Source organism: Rutidosis leptorrhynchoides, chromosome 5 (assembly GCF_046630445.1).
Source record: "Rutidosis leptorrhynchoides isolate AG116_Rl617_1_P2 chromosome 5, CSIRO_AGI_Rlap_v1, whole genome shotgun sequence".
Lineage (NCBI taxonomy): Eukaryota > Viridiplantae > Streptophyta > Magnoliopsida > Asterales > Asteraceae > Rutidosis > Rutidosis leptorrhynchoides.
The window spans coordinates 423974054-423999693 of record NC_092337.1 but is presented as its reverse complement, the minus strand read 5'-3'; the positions used below and the strand labels follow the sequence as shown (position 1 = coordinate 423999693).

At 32.7% G+C, this 25640-nt stretch overlaps 1 non-coding gene across 1 annotated transcript; it reads left to right on the top strand.

Moving 5' to 3' along the window:
• Positions 1 to 18538: 18538 nt before the first annotated feature.
• Positions 18539 to 18645, top strand: LOC139850833 (small nucleolar RNA R71). Its single transcript, XR_011760211.1, has one exon. It is a non-coding gene; the product is annotated as a small nucleolar RNA R71 (small nucleolar RNA).
• The last annotated feature ends 6995 nt before the right edge of the window (positions 18646 to 25640 follow it).

Genomic DNA, 25640 nt, shown 5'->3' with positions numbered 1-25640 from the left:
ACGGTCCATCTAGCTGACCGTGTTAGACAGCTTTTAGTTCAAAGGTATGGCAGTTCTTCTTTTACAGATTGGGAACGTCTTTTCACCATTCTTAGACCTGTATATAAGGAATGGTGTGTTGAGTTGATGAGTACTGTATCACTTGATACAAATATAGTTAGAATAGATGATAGAAGATTTCTTAGGTTTATCCTTGGCGGTAGGATGTACAGAATGTCCATGCTGGACATGGCCAGGGCCTTATAGATATATACTCCTGGTGAGTTGCTATTACCCGATTGTACAAATTTGATTCATTATGGTGAAAGGGTAGATAGTAACTTTGACGCTGACGCCATTTGGAGGCGTATGTCACATTTTGATGTTTTTACACGAGCAGGAGGACACTCCTATACACATATTGACAGAGCCGAGCTTCGTATTATTCATTGATTTTTGGCTAACTCGATTACACAGAGAGGTCATAATAAAGAAAAAATTACCTTACATAATTTATTCTACCTAAAGTGTATTCGGGATCCTAGAAGCTTTGTCAATATCCCTTACTGTGTTGCTTTTTATTTATCTAAAATGGTAGAGGGAATGCAGGACGGGAGTATAATAGGAGGAGGTATTTTTGTTACTCTCATTGGAGAGTATTTAGGTGTTGATAGGAACCAAGGGGGTCCATTACAGCTTTGTAGAGAACAGGTTGAGCCCTTAGGATTGAAAGTTTATGTGGGTGCTAAGGTATTGAAACGTAGACGTAACCAGGCAGTACCCTATGAGGGATCTCATCCTCAGGTAGAGAGAGGCTCAGACGAGGAAATGGAGGAGGCGGAAGACATTAGGGATGTCTTTCGAGATGCTATTCTTGACGTCCACGTTCGTATAGATGAGGAAGCAATGAAGAACGCGGCCAGACATAGTATGTATGAGCAGTGGAACTCCGAGCGAGTATACGAGGATTATAGGCAACGCCAACACGATAGCTGGTTAGTTCATCAGCACCAAATCATGAGCCAGCTATCATATCAGGTACCAAATAATTACGTACCTACTCGACCTGCTCATTTTCCGCCACACAGCCCCGATATCCGACCACCCTTTAACCGGTATGACTATAATCAAGCCTATCAGAACACCTATAACCAACAATGGAACCCACCTGACGAGATGAACTGGAACCTATATCCAGACTGATTTAGTTCCATTTGGTTATTTATATGATTTTTATGTTTTTATCTTTTTACTTATTCATGTTTAAACTTATGTTATTGAATATACTTATGTAATCTTTATCATTTTTATTATTATTGTGTACTAATATTTCACATTTAGGATTTGAAAGTGGGATATTAAGTCCCATTTCAAATTTCCATGCATGTTTATATTTGTATGTATGTATATGGTAAATTGTACAAAACAGGGTAAAACAGCGCATTTTCAAAGACTGGCATTAAGTTCAGCAAAAGCTACTAATTTTGACGACAAGATAAATGTGATGTAACAACAGACGGAATGGACAAATGATATGTACCATTTATCATTCAGAAAATAAACGCCAATATGTTTGGAAACTTTGGTAAAATTTAATCATTTCTACGCTAATCACCCTCAATAATTTAAATTGTTACTAATTTCTTGCAAATGAGGGCATTGCAAGATCTTAAGTGTGGGAAGGGGTTAAATTCTTTCGGATTTTTTAAATTTTTTACTTTAAACACTTGGTTACCATTAGAAATACTAGTAAAGTAGTAGTTGTATTAGAATCTAGTGCTCTCTGATAATAAAGAACAGCCCTAGTCTTATATACTGACTACCCAATTCTAGTAAAAATTTTCAAAATTTTCAATTAAATGAACTCAAAATCATGTTTATACATATTTATGAACGATAAAACTAGGTGTTAACACCGAAATTATTGTTACCTCGGAAAGGACATAAATTGAGAAACAAACCAAAATGTTAAAATTCATTTAAAATGGAATAGAGGACAATAAAAAGGAAAATAAAAGCCAAGTGTGGGAAATTTTCACCGAGTTATTCAAAATGCATATCACATATTTTTGTACAAATTATTGAAAATACTTTTGTTTTGGACAATAATTAACTGTTTTACCCGATGAAAGAAAAGAAGAGATGGATCTACACGATGAATCAATTCCATCGTTAAAAGGAAGTAAAGTCTTTCGAAAAAGACACGCGCTTCTTGATTTAGGTCATGAAGTTGTCGTCCAGACCAGCTGTAGGTTGATGAAAAATCTAGAAAAGTCATCTCTAAAATCAGCAGGAAATCCACGGACCTCAGCATAAAACAGGGTCGCCAAGTGGTCAGATTTATCCTAACCATGAGAAGGATTTATCTCGTACAATGGGGGGCACCGTGCAAATTAGTTTGATAAGACTAATAAATCAGATCCCCAGAAAGGATAATCTCCTTAAAAGATCAAAAATCAGCTTTTAAGCCTAATATTACTCAATCCTAGAGATTGACCTTAAAGATTGAGAATTCAAACTCATGGAATTCAATGATATCTAAACTCGAGTTTGAACGAGAAAATATTTTGATCAAATTATAAACCGATTTGTTTTCTGAAAACCCATTTTCAATGCGTTCATTACCATTGAACGTAAAATCCTAGGAATTCACCTGGAATTCATTAGGTCATCTGAACCAAATCGGGTGTCAACCGTAAGAACGGTGGTTGCATAGCATGGTCGAAGACAGGACCTTGTGCCAGACCGAAATGTTATAGACCATAATTAAAAGCATGTCAGGGGACATTGCCTTAACAGTTGCTTGTTCAACGCTTTCCTTTATAACCGGACGGTAGTTTACCGAAAGGTAATATACGGAGCAAGTATACTGGATATGTTGCTTTCCTAATACAAGGTTAGCAAGTGGGTGACACAAAACCACAAGTTTTGAGCTAAAATTTTCAAATCTGAAACCCAACAAGCACACAAAAATATTTTGCAAACACCGGTGAAGGGTTATTCCGGAAAACTTATCTAGGGTAAAAACTAGATTTAATTTTCAAAAGATCAAATGTTTTCATAAAGATCCAATTTCCTTAATGGATCTAAATTTTATAGTCATGTGGGACTGTAAACCACATCGTTACTACCATTGTTTATACCGCCGTAAAGAAAATCACTGATGTACAAAGTGTGAAGAATAAAGAAGTGATTCTAGTATTTCAAGACTATATTGCTTGAGGACAAGCAACGCTCAAGTGTGTGAATATTTGATAATGCTAAAAACGAACATATATTTCATAGCATTATTCCTCAAGAAAGACAAGCTTTTAGTTGCAATTGTCCTATTTACAAGTGATATTCGTTTAAATAATAAAAGGTGAAGACAAAAGATAGATTTGACGAATTGAAGACGCAAACGACCAAAAAGCTCAAAAGTACAAAATACAATCAATGAGGTTCCAATTATTGATACGAAACGTCTCAAAATTACAAGAGTACAAGATTCAAAACGAAAAGTACAAGATATTAAATTGTACGCAAGGACGTTCGAAAATCTGGAACCGGGACCAGAGTCAACTCTCAACGCTCGACGCAACGGACTAAAAATTACAAGTCAACTATGCATATGAATATAATATAATATATAATTAATTCTTAAAATTAATATATATATTATATTATATTTAAATAAACGTCGGCAGAAGAAAGCAACCAAAAGTGGCTCTCCCCAGCTGGCCATGCGATCGCATGGCCTGGAAGGCATAAATCCATGCGATCGCATGAGCCCCTTTTCCAGATCACAGGCCTAAAAAAATCGAGCTTTGGTGCACCATTTATCTATCTTTTTCTTCTCCTCATTCATACGTAGTATATATTTATATTTATATTTTAATTTTAATTTTAATTTTAATTCTAATAATAAGGGTATGTTAGCGAATGTTGTAAGGGTGTAAGTCGAAATTCTGTCCGTGTAACGCTACGCTATTTTTAATCATTGTAAGTTATGTTCAACCTTTTTAATTTAATGTCTCGTAGCTAAGTTATTATTATGCTTATTTAATCCGAAGTAATCATGATGTTGGGCTAAATATTAAAATTGGGTAATTGGACTTTGTACCATAATTGGGGTTTGGACAAAAGAATGACACTTGTGGAAATTAGACTATGGGCTATTAATGGGCTTTATATTTGTTTAACTAAATGATAGTTTGTTAATTTTAATATAAAGATTTACAATTGAACGTCCCTATAAATAACCATATACACTCGATCGGATACGATGGGCAGGGTATTTATATGTACGAATAATCGTTCATTTAACCGGACACGGGAATGGATTAATAGTCACTAGAATTATTAAAACAGAGGTGAAATTATGTACAAGGACACTTGGCATAATTGATAACAAAGTATTAAAATCTTGGGTTACACTCAGTCGATATCCTGGTGTAATTATTAAACAAAGTAATAAAACCGTGTTATAGTTTAAGTCCCCAATTAGTTGGAATATTTGACTTCGGGTATAAGGATAATTTGACGAGGACACTCGCACTTTATATTTATGACTGATGGACTGTTATGAAAAAAAACCAGACGGACATATTAAATAATCCAGGACAAAGGACAATTAACCCATGGGCATAAAACTAAAATCAACACGTCAAACATCATGATTACGGAAGTTTAAATAAGCATAATTCTTTTATTTAATATTTAATTTCCTTTATTTTATATTTAATTGCACTTCTAATTATCGCATTTTTATTTATTGTTATTGTATTTAATTGCACTTTTAATTATCGTACTTTTTAATTATCGCAAGTTTATTTTATCGCACTTTTATTATTCGCAATTTCATTATCGTTATTTACTTTAAACTTTAAATTAAGTCTTTTATTTATTTAATATTTTACATTTGGTTTTAACTGCGACTAAAGTTTTAAAATCGACAAACTGGTCATTAAACGGTAAAAACCCCCCTTTATAATAATAATATTACTTATATATATATTTGTATTTTTATAAAATAAAACTAATATAGCGTTAAGCTTTGATTAAAAGATTTTCCCTATGGAACGAACCGGACTTACTAAAAACTACACTACTGTACGATTAGGTACACTGCCTATAAGTGTTGTAGCAAGGTTTAAGTATATCCATTCAATAAATAAATAAATATCTTGAGTAAAATTGTATCGTATTTAATAGTATTTCCTTGTAAAATATAAGCTATTTTATATACACCTAGTGAAAACATCAGATAGTAACATTTATATAATACTTTATTTAAGTTTGTATTATAGTTAATATATATTAAAAGTACATAAATCCTTTTTAATATAACATATTATAATATATTTACAATATTAATTATAGAAGTCATATGTATTTAGATTCCTTTTAAATTACACATAATTATTTTGTATCTTATTTTACATATTTGATTTTATTGTTTAAATTATATTTTATTACTTTCAATTATCATCTATATATATATTTACATTTATTTTTATTTACAACAAAGATTCGTGAATCATCGGGAATAGTCACAAGTTAAATGAATATATGAAACAGTTCAAAATTTTTGAGATGCAACCTAACAAACTTTGCTTATCGTGTCGAAATCAAATAAGATTAAGTTTAAAATTTGGTCGGAAATTTGCGGGTCATCACAGTACCTACCCGTTAAAAAAATTTCGTCCCGAAATTTGATTGGGATGGTGATGTTAAAGTTAAGGGGTATAAAATACTATTAAATTTTACAAGGAAATACTATTAAATACGATACAATTTTACACAAGATATTTATTTATTTATTGAATGGATATACTTAAATCTTGCTACAACACTTATAGGCAGTGTACCTAATCGTACAGTAGTGTAGTTTTTAGTAAGTCCGGTTCGTTCCATAGGGAAAATCTTTTAATCAAAGCTTAACGCTATATTAGTTTTATTTTATAAAAATACAAATATATATATAAGTAATATTATTATTATAAAGGGGGGTTTTTACCGTTTAATGACCAGTTTGTCGATTTTAAAACTTTAGTCGCAGTTAAAACCAAATGTAAAATATTAAATAAATAAAAGACTTAATTTAAAGTTTAAAGTAAATAACGATAATGAAATTGCGAATAATAAAAGTGCGATAAAATAAACTTGCGATAATTAAAAAGTACGATAATTAAAAGTGCAATTAAATACAATAACAATAAATAAAAATGCGATAATTAGAAGTGCAATTAAATATAAAATAAAGGAAATTAAATATTAAATAAAAGAATTATGCTTATTTAAACTTCCGTAATCATGATGTTTGACGTGTTGATTTTAGTTTTATGCCCATGGGTTAATTGTCCTTTGTCCTGGATTATTTAATATGTCCGTCTGGTTTTTGTCCATAACAGTCCATCAGTCATAAATATAAAGTGCGAGTGTCCTCGTCAAATTATCCTTATACCCGAAGTCAAATATTCCAACTAATTGGGGACTTAAACTGTAACAAGGTTTTATTACTTTGTTTAATAATTACACCAGGATGTCGACTGAGTGTAACCCAAGGTTTTAATACTTTGTTAACAATTATGCCAAGTGTCCTTGTACATAATTTCACCCCTGTTTTAATAATTCTAGTGGCTATTAATCCATTCCCGTGTCCGGTTAAATGAACGATTATTCGTACATATAAATACCCCGCCCATCGTGTCCGATCGAGTGTATATGGTTATTTATAGGTACGTCCAATTGTAAATCTTTATATTAAAATTAACAAACTATCATTTAGTTAAACAAATATAAAGCCCATTAATAGCCCATAGTCTAATTTCCACAAGTGTCGTTCTTTTGTCCAAACCCCAATTATGGTACAAAGCTCAATTACCCAATTTTAATATTTTTAGCCCAACATCATGATTACTTCGGATTAAATAAGCATAATAATAACTTAGCTACGAGACATTAATGTAAAAAGGATGAACATAACTTACAATGATTAAAAATAGCGTAGCGTTACACGGACAGAATTTTGACTTACACCCTTACAACATTCGCTAACACACCCTTATTATTAGGATTTAAAATTAAAATTAAAATTAAAATTAAAATATAAATTATATATACATATACTACGTTGAGCGAAGAAGAAAAAGATGTGATTTGTGTTACACCAAAGCTCGATTTTTATAGGCATGTGATCTGGAAAAGAGGCTCATGCGATCGCATAGATTTATGCCTTCCAGGCCATGCGATCGCATGGCCAGCTGGGGAGAGCCACTTTTGGTTGTTTTCTTCTGCCGACGTTTATTTATAATAATATAATATATATATTAATTTTAAGAATTAATTATATATTATATTATATTCATGTGCATAGTTGACTTGTAATTTTTAGTCCGTTGCGTCGAGCGTTGAGAGTTGACTCTGGTCCCGGTTCCGGATTTTCGAATGTCCTTGCGTACAATTTAATATCTTGTACTTTGCGTTTTGAATCTTGTACTCTTGTAATTTTGAGACGTTTCTTATCAATAATTGGAACCTCATTGATTGTATTTTGTACTTTTGAGCTTTTTGGTCGTTTGCGTCTTCAATTCGTCGAATCTGTCTTTTGTCTTCACCTTTTATTATTTAAACGAATATCACTTGTAAATAGAACAGTTGCAACTAAAAGCTTGTCTTTCTTGAGGAATAATGCTATGAAATATATGTTCGTTTTTAGCATTATCAAATATTCCCACACTTGAGCGTTGCTTGTCCTCAAGCAATATAGTCTTGAAATACTAGAAACACTTCTTTATTCTTCACACTTTGTACATCAGTGATTTCAATACGGCGGTATAAACAATGGTAGTAACGATGTGGTTTACAGTCCCACATGACTATAAAATTTAGATCCATTAAGGAAATTGGATCTTTATGAAAACATTTGATCTTTTGAAAATTAAATCTAGTTTTTACCCTAGATAAGTTTTCCGGAATAACCCTTCACCGGTGTTTGCAAAATATTTTTGTGGGTTTGGTGGGTTTCAGATTTGAAAATTTTAGCTCAAAACTGTGGTTTTGTGTCACCCACTTGCTAATCTTGTATTAGGAAAGCAACACATCCAGTTTACTTGCTCCGTATATTACCTTTCGGTAAACTACCGTCCGGTTGTAAAGGAAAGCGTTGAACAAGCAACTGTTAAGGCAATGTCCCCTGACATGCTTTTAATTATGGTCTATAACGTGTCGGACGCAATTACTATCCTTTGTAGGAGCAATAGTAAAGCTCACCCTTATGATTTTTCGGTCTGGCACAAGGTCCTGTCTTCGACCATGCTATACAATCACCGTTCTTACGATTGACACCTGATTTGGTTCAGGTGACCTAATGGATTCTAGGTGAATTCTTAGGATTTTACGTTCAGTGGTAATGAACGCATTGAAAATGGGTTTTCAGAAAACAAATCGGTTTATAATTTGATCAAAATATTTTCTCGTTCAAGCTCGAGTTTAGATATCATTGAATTCCATGAGTTTGTAATTCTCAATCTTTAAGGTCAATCTCTAGGATTGACTAATATCAGTCTTAAAAGCTGATTTTTGATCTTTAAAGGAGATTATCCTTTCTGGGGGTCTTATTTATTTTGTCTTATCCAGCTAATTTGCACGGTGTCCTCCCCATTTTACGAGATAAATCCTTTTCATGGTTAGGATAAATCTGACCACTTGGCGACCCTGTTTTATGCTGAGGTCCGTGGATTTTCTGCTGATTTTAGAGATGACTTTTCTAGATTTTTCATCAACCTACAGCTGGTCTGGACGACAACTTCCTGACCTAAATCAAGAAGCGCGTTTCTTTTTCGGAAGACTTTACTTCCTTTTAATGATGGAATTGATTCATCGTGTAGATCCATCTCTTCTTTTCTTTCATCGGGTAAAATAGTTTAGTTTAGTCTAAAGCAAAAGTATTTTCAGTTATTTTTTACAGAAATATGTGACATATGTTTAAGATAACTTGGTAATTTTTCCCACACTTGGCTTTTATTTTCCTTTTTATTGTCCTCTATTCCATTTTAAATGAATTTTAACATTTTAGTTTGTTTCTCAATTTATGTCCTTTCCGAGGTAACAATAATTTCAGTGTTAACACCTAGTTTTATCGTTCATAAATATGTATAAACATGATTTTGAGTTCATTTAATTGAAAATTTTGAAAAATTTTACTAGAATTGGGTAGTCAGTATATAAGACTAGGACTGTTCTTTATTATCAGAGAGCACTAGATTCTAATACAACTACTACTTTACTAGTATTTCTAATGGTAACCAAGTGTATAAAGTAAAAATTTTAAAATCCGAAAGAATTTAACCCCTTCCCACACTTAAGATCTTGCAATGCCCTCATTTGCAAGAAATCAGTAACAATTTAAATTATTGAGGGTGATTAGCGTAGAAATGATTAAATTTTACCAAAGTTTCCAAACATATTGGCATTTATTTACTGAATGATAAATGGTACATATCATTTGTCCATTCCGTCTGTTGTTACATCACATTTATCTTGTCGTCAAAATTAGTAGCTTTTGCTGAACTTAATGTCAGTCTTTGAAAATCGCTGTTTTACCCTGTTTTGTACAATTTACCATATACATACATACAAATATAAACATGCATGGCAATTTGAAATGGGAGTTAATATCCCACTTTCAAATTCTAAATGTGAAATATTAGTACACAATAATAATAAAAATGATAAAGATTACATAAGTATATTCAAGTAACATAAGTTTAAACATGAATAAGTAAAAAGATAAAAATCATATAAATAACTAAATGGAACTAAATCAGTCTGGATATGGGTTCCAGTTCATCTTGTCATGTGGGTTCCATTATTGGTTATAGGTGTTTTGATAGGCTTGCTTATAGTCATACCGGTTAAAGGGTGGTCGGATATCGGGGCTGTGTGGCGGAAAATGAGCAGGTCGAGTAGGTACATAGTTATTTGGTACCTGATATGATAGTTGGCTCATGATTTGTTGCTGATGAACTAACCAGCTATCGTGTTGGCGTCGCCTATAATCCTCGTATACTCGCTCGGAGTTCCACTGCTCATACATACTATGTCTGGCTGCGTTCGTCATTGCTTCCTCATCTATACGAACGTGGACGTCAAGAATAGCATCTCGAAAGACATCCCTAATGTCTTCCGCCTCCTCCATTTCCTCGTCTGAGCCTCTCTCTACCTGAGGATGAGATACCTCATAGGGTACTGCTTGGTTATGTCTACTTTTCAATACCTTAGCACCCACATAAACTTTCAATCCTAAGGGCTCAACCTGTTCTCTACAAAGCTGTAATGGACCCCCTTGGTTCCTATCAACACCTAAATACTCTCCAATGAGAGTAACAAAAATACCTCCTCCTATTATACTCCCGTCCTGCATTCCCTCTACCATTTTAGATAAATAAAAAGCAACACAGTAAGGGATATTGACAAAGCTTCTAGGATCCCGAATACACTTTAGGTAGAATAAATCATGTAAGGTAATTTTTTCTTTATTATGACCTCTCTGTGTAATCGAGTTAGCCAAAAATCTATGAATAATACGAAGCTCGGCTCTGTCAATATGTGTATAGGAGTGTCCTCCTGCTCGTGTAAAAACATCAAAATGTGACATACGCCTCCAAATGGCGTCAGCGTCAAAGTTACTATCTACCCTTTCACCATAATGAATCAAATTTGTACAATCGGATAATAGCAACTCACCAGGAGTATATATCTGTAAGGCCCTGGCCATGTCCAGCATGGACATTCTGTACATCCTACCACCAAGGATAAACCTAAGAAATCTTCTATCATCTATTCTAACTATATTTGTATCAAGTGATACAGTACTCATCAACTCAACACATCATTCCTTATATACAGGTCTACGAATGGTGAAAAGACGTTCCCAATCTGTAAAAGAAGAACTGCCATACCTTTGAACTAAAAGCTGTCTAACACGGTCAGCTAGATGGACCGTTTCCAAAGGGGCCCAATCGATTACCCTTGGCACCTATACATTTTTTGTTACCAATTTGAATTTGTTCCTTTGATATGTCTCGTAATCTCTCCATCTCCTATCAAATCTCAGATTAGGATGCAGAGTGTGCTCAGGAATCGTTGGGAATTCTACTGGCGGCCTCATTGGGAATACTATGAATTCATCAACAAACTGTACCGGATCATAATAAGGTATGTGCTGATCAGGCTGTTGTTGTTGTTCCTGTTGTGGTTCTTGTTCGTGTTGTATTTCTGGTTCTGGTTCTGGTGCTGGTGCTGGTCGTCTAGATGATGATGCTCCTGAACCTCCAGTATCGGCTTTCTGCAAAATACATTAAACTCAAAATTTGTGCATCCAAATATGCATTAGTGTTAGCAAAATAACAACTTAAAACAATCACTATAACATGTTAAATCAAAATTAAACTTATACACATTTTCACAATTTTTCACAATTCTACACTTTTCAAATAAGCACATATGAAAATGTATACAAAATTCATAAGCATTTAACTCAAATAACATGTCAAAATAGTCATTACTAATAATTAAACAAGTCTCAAATGGCAATTACATCAAATTAATCAAGTTTATGAATTTTGGACTTAAAAAGTCCACTTTAATCTCCAAAAATCATGTTTAGGATCAATGTTTGGATCATTTAACTATCTAAACATGTTACACTACTCAATTTAGCAATAATTCATGACAAAAATCGGCAATAACCTATTTATATCAAAAAGCCCCAAATTGCTCAAGAACACAAACCCTAGATTTCTAAAAATTATGAAGTTTTTGGCTTCAAATCATGTTAAATAGCATCAATCTAGGTTATACATGCATAAAATACTAACAATTTAACACTAATTACACTAGAAATTAACAAAATTGCATTAGGTAAAAAATTGGTAATTATCACAAAAACTAGGAATTTATAGAGTTTAGGGGTGTAATTTTTACCATTTTGCTGAAGAATGAGAATCTAGGCATGATTAGAGCAAGAAAAATGACGAATTACGGTAAAAAATGGCGAATTTTAGAGGTGATTTGGGAGTATTTTCGTATGTTTGTGTGTTGTGGTGTGAAGAACTCAGCTCTCTGAGCTATTTGTTTCTGGCATGCATTTGGTCCCCATGCGATCGCATGGGTTCCAAGTGCAAACCCCATGCGATCGCATGGGGTGCCGGCTACAGTACTTTTAGTTTTTTTTATATCTTATACTAATTAAAACAATTAAGTAATTAATTTTAAAATTTTGTTTCCCTTGTTATTTAGGACGAGGTCGTTTCGGATCGATGTCCTAGTCCGTCCTTTGACAAAATTTTAAAATTTGTCTTTTTGTAGCGATTGTTTTAAAAGCTAAGATTTTTAGGTTTTTTTTTTAATGTTTTTGGCATACTTTAATTCAATAAGATTAAAAATAATGATAATAAAAGTTCTCGTCCCTCCCTCGGGTAAAGCAATTTCGGTTCAATGACCTAGTCTTCAACTTACGACGAATTTTAAAATCATATTTTTAATTTAATGAGATAAAGTAAATTTTTGTTTTTAAATTCACACCAAACTTAAAATAAAAATACATAAAATTCAAAATTAATATAAAAAATTCACACCAAACTTAAAATTTGAAATGCATAAAATTAAAAATTCTTATTTAAAAATTAAAAATTCACATCAAACTTAATTTAAAAATTCATATTATAAAATCACACCAAACTTATATTATATTTTTCAAATATTTACAATTTTAAATATATTGTTTTTACAAAGTTTACAATATTAATTTAAGATTTATATATTAATTTTAAAAACATGGTAAAAATAAAATTAAAAATCTTTTTGGCTTTTTATCCCACTTTAATCAATCAAATATTATCAAAAATATACGCCCCTCTTTTCGGTAAAGTAATTTCGGTTCCATGACCTAATTTAACTCATGACGAATTTTTGAAATATTTTGGGTTGATTGATTAAAGATATTTATACCTTAAGAATAAACGTTAAATTTCGCCGTGATGTAATAAATTTTTGTATGATATCAATAATTTCGGTAGCCAAACCTAATTTTATTCAATACCAATTTAATACTTTATAGCGAACAAATTAGCGTTTATTATCAAAAGGTTAAAAATAAAAATAAAAATAAAAACTGTACAGACTTACCTGTGAGATAGTATTCTTAGTTATATGATCTATCCCATTCATAAGATAGTCGGTTTAATTGGTTTTCCATGGCTACATAGGCGTAACCTCGAGCATTCAGTGTTTTTTCTTCTAAACATATGAACGGTCCGTCTCTGCATAAAGTAACAAATTCGGTATTTGAATAGGTTTGATTATTTGAACATTTACCTCCATGTGACCATTTTCCGCATTTGTGACATCTTTCTAGGTGTCATGCTCTTCTCTTCGCTGCGGATTTTGATTTTCCTTTACCAAATTGTAACTTATTATCTTCGCATTTGGATTCTTTTCTTACTCCGTCCAATCTTTCTCTGATTACTGATACTATTTCACTCGGAAGTGTGTCATTATTACGTTTAGTGATCAAAGCGTGTAGCATTAGACCATGGTTTAGTTCACAGGCAGTCTTCATTTCTTAAAAAAAATAAAAATTCAGAATGGGGGGAGAAGACTAGTTCTTTAGGGTCTGCTAGGGAAAGACCATTCGGGTTCCATTTTCGAGAACTACACGAAAACAGATAATCTAACTCTAACAGAAATACATATTATCCTTTAAAGACTTGATTCTCCCCACACTTAGTTAGCTGTGGTATCGAAATTGTGATTAACTTCATTGTCGATTTCCATTGGACTATCTATGTAATGTTTAACTCTGTGACCATTAACTTTAAATTCAATTCCATTTGAATTTATTAATTCTACTGTTCCGTATGGGAAAACTCTTTTGACTATGAATGGTCCAGACCATCTTGATTTCAATTTTCCAGGAAATAGCTTGAATAGTGAATTGAAAAGAAGAACTCTATCTCCTTCTTTAAATTCTTTTGAACTTCTGATTCTTTTATCATGCCATTTTTTCGTTCTTTCCTTATAGATTAACGAATTTTCGTATGCTTCATGTCTTAATTCTTCTAATTCGTTTAGCTGACTTAATCGTAGACGTCCAGCTTCATGTAAATCAAGATTAAATGTCTTCAAAGCCCAAAATGCTTTGTGTTCAATTTCTACTAGAAGATGACATGCTTTTCCATAAACAAGTCTAAAAGGTGTGGTTCCAATTGGAGTTTTGTAGGCTGTTCTAAAAGCCCAGAGTGCATCCTCCAATTTAATGGATCGTTCCTTCGGATTTGATCCTACGGTTTTCTCTAGAATACGTTTTAAAGCTCGGTTGGTATTTTCAACTTGTCCACTTGTTTGTGGATGATATGCTGTGGAGATTTTATGAGTTACTCCATATCTTTTAAGAACTTTCTCAAGTTGATTATTACAAAAATGAGTACCCCGATCACTTATTAAAGCTTTCGGTGTTCCAAACCTTGCAAAAAGACGTTTTAAAAAGTTGACTACAACTCGTGCATCATTAGTTGGGAGAGCTTGTGCTTCCGCCCATTTAGATACATAATCAATGGCTACGAGAATATAGAGATTATTATGAGATTTTGGAAATGGACCCATAAAGTCAATACCCCAAATGTCAAATACTTCACATACTTGTATGACATTTTGTGGCATTTCATCACGTTGACTTATTTTTCTGGCCCTTTGACAAGCATCACAGGATTTGCAAAGAAGGTGTGCGTCTTTATAAATTGTAGGCCAATAGAATCCAGCATCGTAAACTTTTCTTGCTGTTAGTTGAGGCCCATAATGCCCTCCTGTTGGTCCTGTGTGACAATGGTTTAAAATTTTACTAGCTTCATCTACAAATACACATCGGCGTATTATTCCATCGGGATAACTTTTAAACAGATGTGGATCTTCCCAGAAATAGTGTTTTATATCACTGAAGAATTTCTTTCTTTTTTGGTACGATAATCCTTTTTCAAGGAATCCACATACTAAATAGTTTGCATAGTCTGCAAATCATGGAATTTCATTATAATCTATCTTCAATAGATATTCATCAGGAAAGTTGTCTTGTATGGCCGATTCATTTAGAACTTCTAATTCGGGATTTTCAAGACGAGAAAGATGATCAGCGGCGAGATTTTCTGCTCCTCTTTTATCTCGGATTTCAATATCAAACTCTTGTAAGAGTAAGATCCAACGGATTAATCTTGGTTTGGCATCTTGTTTTGAAAATAGGTATCTAAGAGCAGAATGGTCGGTATAGACCACCGTTTTTGCTAGAACGAGATATGAACGAAATTTGTCAAAAGCAAAGACAATAGCAAGGAGTTCTTTTTCAGTAGTTGTATAGTTCGTTTGTGCTCCTTGTAACGTCTTACTAGCATAATATATAGGTTGAAATCGTTTTTCAATCATTTGTCCTAAAACGGCTCCCATTACAAAATCACTTGCATCGCACATTAGTTCAAACGGTAGATTCCAATTTGGTGTTATCATGATCGGCACATTAGTGAGTTTCTCTTTAAGAATATTAAAAGATTTGATACATTCATCTGAAAAGATGAATGGAGCATCCTTTTCTAGGAGTTTATTCATAGGAGTGGCAATTTTAGAAAAATCTTTTATGAAACGTCGGTAAAAACCGGCATGCCCTAGAAAACTCCTAACTCCTCTAACATTGGTGGGATGTGGAAGTTTAGCAATTACATCTACTTTAGCTCTATCCACTTCAATTCCTTCTTTTGAAATTTTATGTCCAAGAATGATGCCTTCTTTAACTATGAAATGGAATTTCTCCCAATTAAGTACTAGATTTGATTGTTCGCATCTAATAAGCATTCGTTCCAGATTAACTAGACATAATTCATATGTATCACCGAAGACTGAAAAGTCATCCATGAAAACTTCCATGCATTCTTCTATCATGTCGTGAAAAATCGCCATCATACACCTTTGAAAGGTTGCAGGGGCGTTGCAAAGTCCAAATGGCATGCGTTTGTAAGCAAAAGTACCATAAGGGCACGTGAATGTGGTTTTCTCTTGATCTTCGGGTGCTATTGGAATTTGAAAATATCCGGAAAATCCATCTAGAAAACAATAGTAACTATTTCCGGCTAATCTTTCCAACATTTGATCAATGAAAGGTAAGGGAAAGTGATCTTTTCTGGTGGCGTCATTTAATTTTCTATAATCAATACACACATGCCATCCTGTTGCAGTCCTAGTAGGAATAAGCTCATTTTTTTCATTTGTAATGACAGTCATGCCACCCTTCTTAGGCACGCATTGAACTGGGCTTACCCATGGGCTATCAGAAATTGGATAAATTAAACCTGCATCTAGCAGTTTAATAATTTCTTTTTTAAGTACATCTTGCATATTAGGATTTAGTCTTCATTGGCGTTGCACATTCATTTTATGACCTTCTTCCATAAGGATTTTATGTGTGCAATACGAAGGACTTATTCCTTTAATATCATGAATCTTCCATGCAATGGCTGGTTTATGAGCTTTCAACACAGAAATGAGTTGTGATTTCTCATTTTCAGTAAGAGAAGACGATATTATTACAGGTAATTCAGATTCACCATGTAAATAAGCATATTCCAAATGGTTTGGAAGTGGCTTTAACTCTAATTTCGGAGGTTCTTCTATCGATGATTTATATCGATATCTGTCTTTTTCTTTTAGCATTTGAATTTCTTCTGTTGTTGGTTCATATCCATTAGCTATAAGTGTAGCTAACATTTCAACTTCATCAATTGGTTCAGTTCCTTCTCCTAAAGAACATTATCCTGTTCCTTGTAATTCTGGAAATTCTTCTAATAATTCTGCATGTGCATCTATAGTTTGAATATAATAACATGTATCATCTGCATATTGTGGTTGTTGCATTGCTCTATCAACTGAAAAGGTAACACTCTCATCCTCTATACTTAGGGTCAATTTCTTACCGAACACGTCTATCATTGCTTTAGCCGTGTTTAAGAATGGTCTTCCTAATATGAGAGGAACTTGAGAATCTTCTTCCATGTCCAGAACAACAAAATCTAATGGAAATACTAAAGTACCAACTTTAACTAGCATGTTCTCCATTATCCCTCTAGGATATTTTATTGATCGATCGGCTAGTTGTATGCTTATTCTTGTTGTTTTTAATTCTCCAAGGTCTAGTTTAGCGTATAGTGAATACGGCATTAGATTTATACTAGCACCTAAGTCTGCCAATGCTTCTATTGAACTAAGACTACCCAGAAAACATGGAATTGTGAAACTTCCTGGATCAGATAGTTTTTCTGGTATCTTATTCAACAGCACTGCTGAACAATTAGCATTCATAGTAACAGCCGAGAGCTCTTCCATTTTCTTTCTATTTGATATTAGATCTTTCAGAAATTTAGCATATCTAGGCATTCCTGAAATTACATCAATGAAAGGAAGATTGACATTTATCTGTTTAAACATATCCAAGAATTTGGATTGCTCGGCTTCAAGTTTCTCTTTCTTCATTTTACTCGGGTAAGGAAGTGGTGGTTGGTATGGTTTAACATAAGGTTTAGCCTTAACTGTGTTATCTTCATTAACCTTTTCAACTACCGGTTCTTTTTCCTTATCTTGATCAGGTTGTGGTTCTTGTGGAGTAGGAATAGCTTCATCAGAAGTTACAGGTATTTCAGGTGGTTTAAGTGTTGTACCACTTCTTGTGGTAATGGCTTTAGCTGTTTCATTCCGGGGGTTAGCATTTGTATCACTAGGTAGACTTCCCGGTTTTCTTTCACCTATTAACCTTGCTAGGTTACTTACTTCTTGTTCCAGATTTTGAATAGAAGCTTGTTGATTTCTAAATGCTTGAGCATTTTGTTCATTGGTTTGTTTTTGAGATGTGAAAAACTGCGTTTGAGTTTCAACTAGCTTCGTCATCATATCTTCTAAATTCGGCTTTTTATCATCGGGTTGTTGTGGTTTGTTTTGAAAATTAGGTCTTTGCTGATTGTAATCATTGTTGGACACTTGTTGATTGCTAGGACCTTGTTGGTTGTTGTATGGAACATTTCTGTTATAATTCTGGTTTTGATTGTAGATCGGTCTTGGCGGTTGATAATTATTCTGATAATTATTTCCAGGCCTTTGGTTTATGTATGAAATATTCTCTCTTTGTTCCATTGTTAATTCAATACTGAGACAATCTTTTGTCAAATGTGGTCCTCCACACTGCTCACAACTAATTCATATTGAGTGTATATCTTTAGTCATCTTTTACATTCGTCTCTCGACAGCATCTATCTTTGCGGAAATGGAATCTAAGTCATGGCTAGAATCGGCTCTAGCTGCTTTAGATGATCTAACGATATCTTTTTCTTGGTGCCACTTATGTGAGTGGGAAGCAGTGTTATCAATAATTTTATAAGCATCAATTTCGGTTTTCTTCATAATGGAACCACCAGCTGCTATATCTATGTCTTTCCTTGTAGTGATGTCGCATCCTTGGTAGAATATTTGTACTATTTGACAGGTATCTAAACCATGTTGAGGACATCCTCTTAATAACTTTCCAAATCTTGTCCACGCCTCATATAGAGTTTCATTCGGTTTCTGTGTAAACGTAACAATTTCTCCTTGAAGTCTTACGGCTTTAGATGCAGGAAAGAATTGTTTAAGAAATTTTTCAACTAAAACGTCCCATGTGTAGTGACCCGAACTTTTCCATGTTTATATATATTAATTGAGATTGATATTTACATGATTAAGTGTTTCCAACATGTTAAGCAATCAAACTTGTTAAGATTTGATTAATTGAAATAGGTTTCATATAGACAATTGACCACCCAAGTTGACCGGTGATTCACGAATGTTAAAACTTGTAAAAACTATACGATGACATATATATGGTTATATATATAGTTAACATGATTTTATTATAAGTATGTATCTCATTAGGTATTTTAACAATGAGTTATATACATAAAAATGAGACTATTAATTTAAGAAACTCGAAAACGATATATATAACGATTATCGTTATAACAACGTCTTACTAGGTACATATGAATCATATTAAGATATTTATACACTTGGTTAATTATGTTAAATGATAAGTAAATATATTATTAATTGTATTAACAATGAAATACATATGTAAAAATAAGACTACTAACTTAATGATTTCGAAACGAGACATATATGTAACGATTATCGTTGTAACGACATTTAACTGTATATATATCATACTAAGATATATTATATATCATAATATCATGATAATATAACAATTTAACATCTCATTTGTTATAATAAATAATGGGTTAACAACATTCAACAAGATCGTTAACATAAAGGTTTCAAAACAACATTTACATGTAACGACTAACGATGACTTAACGACTCAGTTAAAATGTATATACATGTAGTGTTTTAATATGTATTTATACACTTTTGAAAGACTTCAATACACTTATCAAAATACTTCTACTTAACAAAAATGCTTACAATTACATCCTCGTTCAGTTTCATCAACAATTCTACTCGTATGCACCCGTATTCGTACTCGTACAATACACAACTTTTAGATGTATGTACTATTGGTATATACACTCCAATGATCAGCTCTTAGCAGCCCATGTGAGTCACCTAACACATGTGGGAACCATCATTTGGCAACTAGCATGAAATATCTCATAAAATTACAAAAATATGAGTAATCATTCATGAGTTATTTACATGAAAACAAAATTACATATCCTTTATATCTAATCCATACACCAACGACCAAAAACACCTACAAACACTTTCATTCTTCAATTTTCTTCATCTAATTGATCTCTCTCAAGTTCTATCTTCAAGTTCTAAGTATTCTTCATATATTCTAAAAGTTCTAGTTACATAAAATCAAGAATACTTTCAAGTTTGCTAGCTCACTTCCAATCTTGTAAGGTGATCATCCAACCTCAAGAAATCTTTGTTTCTTACAGTAGGTTATCATTCTAATACAAGGTAATAATCATATTCAAACTTTGGTTCAATTTCTATAACTATAACAATCTTATTTCAAGTGATGATCTTACTTGAACTTGTTTTCGTGTCATGATTCTGCTTCAAGAACTTCGAGCCATCCAAGGATCCGTTGAAGCTAGATCCATTTTTCACTTTTCCAGTAGGTTTATCCAAGGAACTTAAGGTAGTAATGATGTTCATAACATCAATCAATTCATACATATAAAGCTATCTTATTCGAAGGTTTAAACTTGTAATCACTAGAACATAGTTTAGTTAATTCTAAACTTGTTCGCAAACAAAAGTTAATCCTTCTAACTTGACTTTTAAAATTAACTAAACACATGTTCTATATCTATATGATATGCTAACTTAATGATTTAAAACCTGGAGACACGAAAAATACCGTAAAACCGGATTTACGCCGTCGTAGTAACACCGCGGGCTGTTTTGGGTTAGTTAATTAAAAACTATGATAAACTTTGATTTAAAAGTTGTTATTCTGAAAAAATGATTTTTATTATGAACATGAAACTATATCCAAAAATTATGGTTAAACTCAAAGTGGAAGTATGTTTTCTAAAATGGTCATCTAGACGTCGTTCTTTCGACTGAAATGACTACCTTTACAAAAACGACTTGTAACTTATTTTTCCGACTATAAACCTATACTTTTTCTGTTTAGATTCATAAAATAGAGTTCAATATGAAACCATAGCAATTTGATTCACTCAAAACGGATTTAAAATGAAGAAGTTATGGGTAAAACAAGATTGGATAATTTTTCTCATTTTAGCTACGTGAAAATTTGTAACAAATCTATTCCAACCATAACTTAATCAACTTGTATTGTATATTATGTAATCTTGAGATACCATAGACACGTATACAATGTTTCGACCTATCATGTCGACACATCTATATATATTTCGGAACAACCATAGACACTCTATATGTGAATGTTGGAGTTAGCTATACAGGGTTGAGGTTGATTCCAAAATATATATAGTTTGAGTTGTGATCAATACTGAGATACGTATACACTGGTTCGTGGATTGATTCAAGATAATATTTATCGATTTATTTCTGTACATCTAACTGTGGACAACTAGTTGTAGGTTACTAACGAGGACAGCTGACTTAATAAACTTAAAACATCAAAATATATTAAAAGTGTTGTAAATATATTTTGAACATACTTTGATATATATGTATATATTGTTATAGGTTCGTGAATCAACCAGTGGCCAAGTCTTACTTCCCGACGAAGTAAAAATCTGTGAAAGTGAGTTATAGTCCCACTTTTAAAATCTAATATTTTTGGGATGAGAATACATGCAGGTTTTATAAATGATTTACAAAATAGACACAAGTACGTGAAACTACATTCTATGGTTGAATTATCGAAATCGAATATGCCCCTTTTTATTAAGTCTGGTAATCTAAGAATTAGGGAACAGACACCCTAATTGACGCGAATCCTAAAGATAGATCTATTGGGCCTAACAAACCCCATCCAAAGTACCGGATGCTTTAGTACTTCGAAATTTATATCATATCCGAAGGGTGTCCCGGAATGATGGGGATATTCTTATATATGCATCTTGTTAATGTCGGTTACCAGGTGTTCACCATATGAATGATTTTTATCTCTATGTATGGGATGTGTATTGAAATATGAAATCTTGTGGTCTATTATTATGATTTGATATATATAGGTTAAACCTATAACTCACCAACATTTTTGTTGACGTTTTAAGCATGTTTATTCTCAGGTGATTATTAAGAGCTTCCGCTGTCGCATACTTAAATAAGGACGAGATTTGGAGTCCATGCTTGTATGATATTGTGTAAAAACTGCATTCAAGAAACTTATTTTGTTGTAACATATTTGTATTGTAAACCATTATGTAATGGTCGTGTGTAAACAGGATATTTTAGATTATCATTATTTGATAATCTACGTAAAGCTTTTTAAACCTTTATTGATGAAATAAAGGTTATGGTTTGTTTTAAAATGAATGCAGTCTTTGAAAAACGTCTCATATAGAGGTCAAAACCTCGCAACGAAATCAATTAATATGGAACGTTTTTAATCAATAAGAACGGGACATTTCACCATGTATCAATCGCCCCTTCAGGTAACGATTCCAACCAATCTTTGGCTTCTCCCTTTAAAGTCCAGGGAAATAACATGAGATATATCTGTTCATCCTCAACTTCTCTTATTTTAAATAGTGTGCAGATCCTATTAAAGGTACGAAGATGTTCATTTGGATCTTCCTTTGGCGCACCACTAAATTGGCATTGATTAGTCACCATGTGTAGAATTTGTCCTTTGATTTCATAATCTGGCGCATTAATGTCTGGATGAGTAATTGCGTGACCTTGGCCAGTGCGTTTAGCTCTCATTCGGTCTTCCATACTTAAAGGTTCCAGATTCTCCATAATTGAATTTGTTGAATCGGAATCACTAGAGGATTCTGATTTAATGGTTCGTTCCTCAACAATCTCTGTTTTGAATGATTGGTGGTTCCGGAGGAAAATTTAATGGTTCAGGATCTATGAATCGTCCCTGAATATTCTCCGGATTCTCAATTGTGAGGTCGGGTTCAAAAAATGGATTATCGGAAATTTGAACTGGAGTACTTGGTCGACTGGATGACGATTCTAAAGAAAAATCAACGGCGGTAAAATTTGCTAAATGTCTTGATCTAGTTACAGGTGGTGAACGTACAAAAGGTGGTGAACGTCTTGCTCGGTGCATTCACTGAATATCCTATTAGTTTTTAAAAGGAAAGAAAAATTATATAAGTTATCCAATCAATAGACTTTTTTGATTTTGCCCACGTTTCGAATAGCCAAAAGATGCAGCAGAGGGGCAGGATTCGTTTGGTCTCAATATAATTGAGGACTGTTTGGCTCCAATAACCCGGTCCACGTACAAATCCAACTATTACTACGAACCAGAAAATTTTGATGTCTATCAATTTAACCACTTAAAATAAATTTTCGTAATTTTAAGAAATTTAGATAAGAAGTAGAATAAAAATCTATGTCCTAAAAACTAGAATAGCGAGAAATAAGAAAGAAAAAGAGTGCGTCGGAAAAAATCGAAAAATAAAAATAAGAAAGAAAAAGAGTGACTTATAGAACTTAAAAACACTCGACTAACCCAACCTTATTACTATCACTAACTTAAAATTATAATCGCAAATTGAGATTACTAATTGAATGGATATACTTAAACCTTGCTACAACACTTATAGGCAGTGTACCTAATCGTACAGTAGTGTAGTTTTTAGTAAGTCCGGTACGTTCCACAGGGAATCTTTTTGACAAAGCTTAACGCTATATTAGTTTAAATTTATAAAAATGCAAATATATATAATATTATTATTATAAAGGGGGTTTTTACCGTTTAATGACCGGTTTGACGATTTTAAAAACTTTAGTTGCAGTTAAAACAAAATGTAAAATATTAAATAAATAAAAGACTTAATTTAAAGCGTAAAGTAAATAACGATAATGAAATTGCGAATAATAAAAGTGCGATAAAATAAACTTGCGATAATTAAAAAGTACGATAATTAAAAGTGCAATTAAATACAATAACAATAAATAAAAATGCGATAATTAGAAGTGCAATTAAATATAAAATAAAGGAAATTAAATATAAAATAAAAGAATTATGCTTATTTAAACTTCCGTAATCATGATGTTTGACGTGTTGATTTTAGTTTTATGCCCATGGGTTAATTGTCCTTTGTCCTGGATTATTTAATATGTCCGTCTGGTTTTTGTCCATAACAGTCCATCAGTCATAAATATAAAGTGCGAGTGTCCTCGTCAAATTATCCTTATACCCGAAGTCAAATATTCCAACTAATTGGGGACTTAAACTGTAACAAGGTTTTATTACTTTGTTTAATAATTACACCAGGATGTCGACTGAGTGTAACCCAAGGTTTTAATACTTTGTTAACAATTATGCCAAGTGTCCTTGTACATAATTTCACCCCTGTTTTAATAATTCTAGTGGCTATTAATCCATTCCCGTATCCGGTTAAATGAACGATTATTCGTACATATAAATACCCCGCCCATCGTGTCCGATCGAGTGTATATGGTTATTTATAGGTACATCCAATTGTAAATCTTTATATTAAAATTAACAAACTATCATTTAGTTAAACAAATATAAAGCCCATTAATAGCCCATAGTCTAATTTCCACAAGTGTCGTTCTTTTGTCCAAACCCCAATTGTGGTACAAAGCTCAATTACCCAATTTTAATATTTTTAGCCCAACATCATGATTACTTCGGATTAAATAAGCATAATAATAACTTAGCTACGAGACATTAATGTAAAAAGGATGAACATAACTTACAATGATTAAAAATAGCGTAGCGTTACACGGACAGAATTTTGACTTACACCCTTACAACATTCGCTAACACACCCTTATTATTAGGATTTAAAATTAAAATTAAAATTAAAATATAAATTATATTTACATATACTACGTTGAGTGAAGAAGAAAAAGATGTGATTTGTGTTACACCAAAGCTCGTTTTTTATAGGCATGTGATCTGGAAAAGAGGCCATGCGATCGCATGGATTTATGCCTTCCAGGCCATGCGATCGCATGGCCAGCTGGGGAGAGCCACTTTTGGTTGCTTTCTTCTGCCGACGTTTATTTAAATATAATATAATATATATATTAATTTTAAGAATTAATTATATATTATATTATATTCATGTGCATAGTTGACTTGTAATTTTTAGTCCGTTGCGTCGAGCGTTGAGAGTTGACTCTGGTTCCGGTTCCGGATTTTCGAACGTCCTTGCGTACAATTTAATATCTTGTACTTTGCGTTTTGAATCTTGTACTCTTGTAATTTTGAGACGTTTCTTATCAATAATTGGAACCTCATTGATTGTATTTTGTACTTTTGAGCTTTTTGGTCGTTTGCGTCTTCAATTCGTCGAATCTGTCTTTTGTCTTCACCTTTTATTATTTAAACGAATATCACTTGTAAATAGAACAGTTGCAACTAAAAGCTTGTCTTTCTTGAGGAATAATGCTATGAAATATATGTTCGTTTTTAGCATTATCAGATGGTCATTGCTAACAATAAATATGTTTTCATGACTTATACGAGTTGGAATTTAGGGCTTTATCAGCATTGAGTAATAAGGATAAAATATTTCGATTATTCGAAGAGTACGAATGAAGCTATCACCAAAGAGTGAAATGAGTAAAGTTAGATTCGTTTTAACTTTTGACGTAGTCTTGGTTGAATTTAAAAAAAAATAAGGTGCGTCTTAACTCTTGACAGAGTCAGGGTTGAATTCCGGAATTCAAGGGATTAAAGAAAATTTTCGAAATCTAAAAGATTTGATTCTTCGGCGAATAAAGGAATTAAGATCTCTATAATTAAATACGGTGATCTGCCTCGATTACTCTGTCTGATATTTCCATTATAAATTTACCTTTTTCCGTTCCATTAGTTTCCACCACTTCTATACCTTCTTTCTTAGTTCATATATCCAAAAGATTATAATAATGCTTAATCCGGTTCTAATCCTTGTTCTTATTCTGACTATCGCAATGATCGTTCTTCT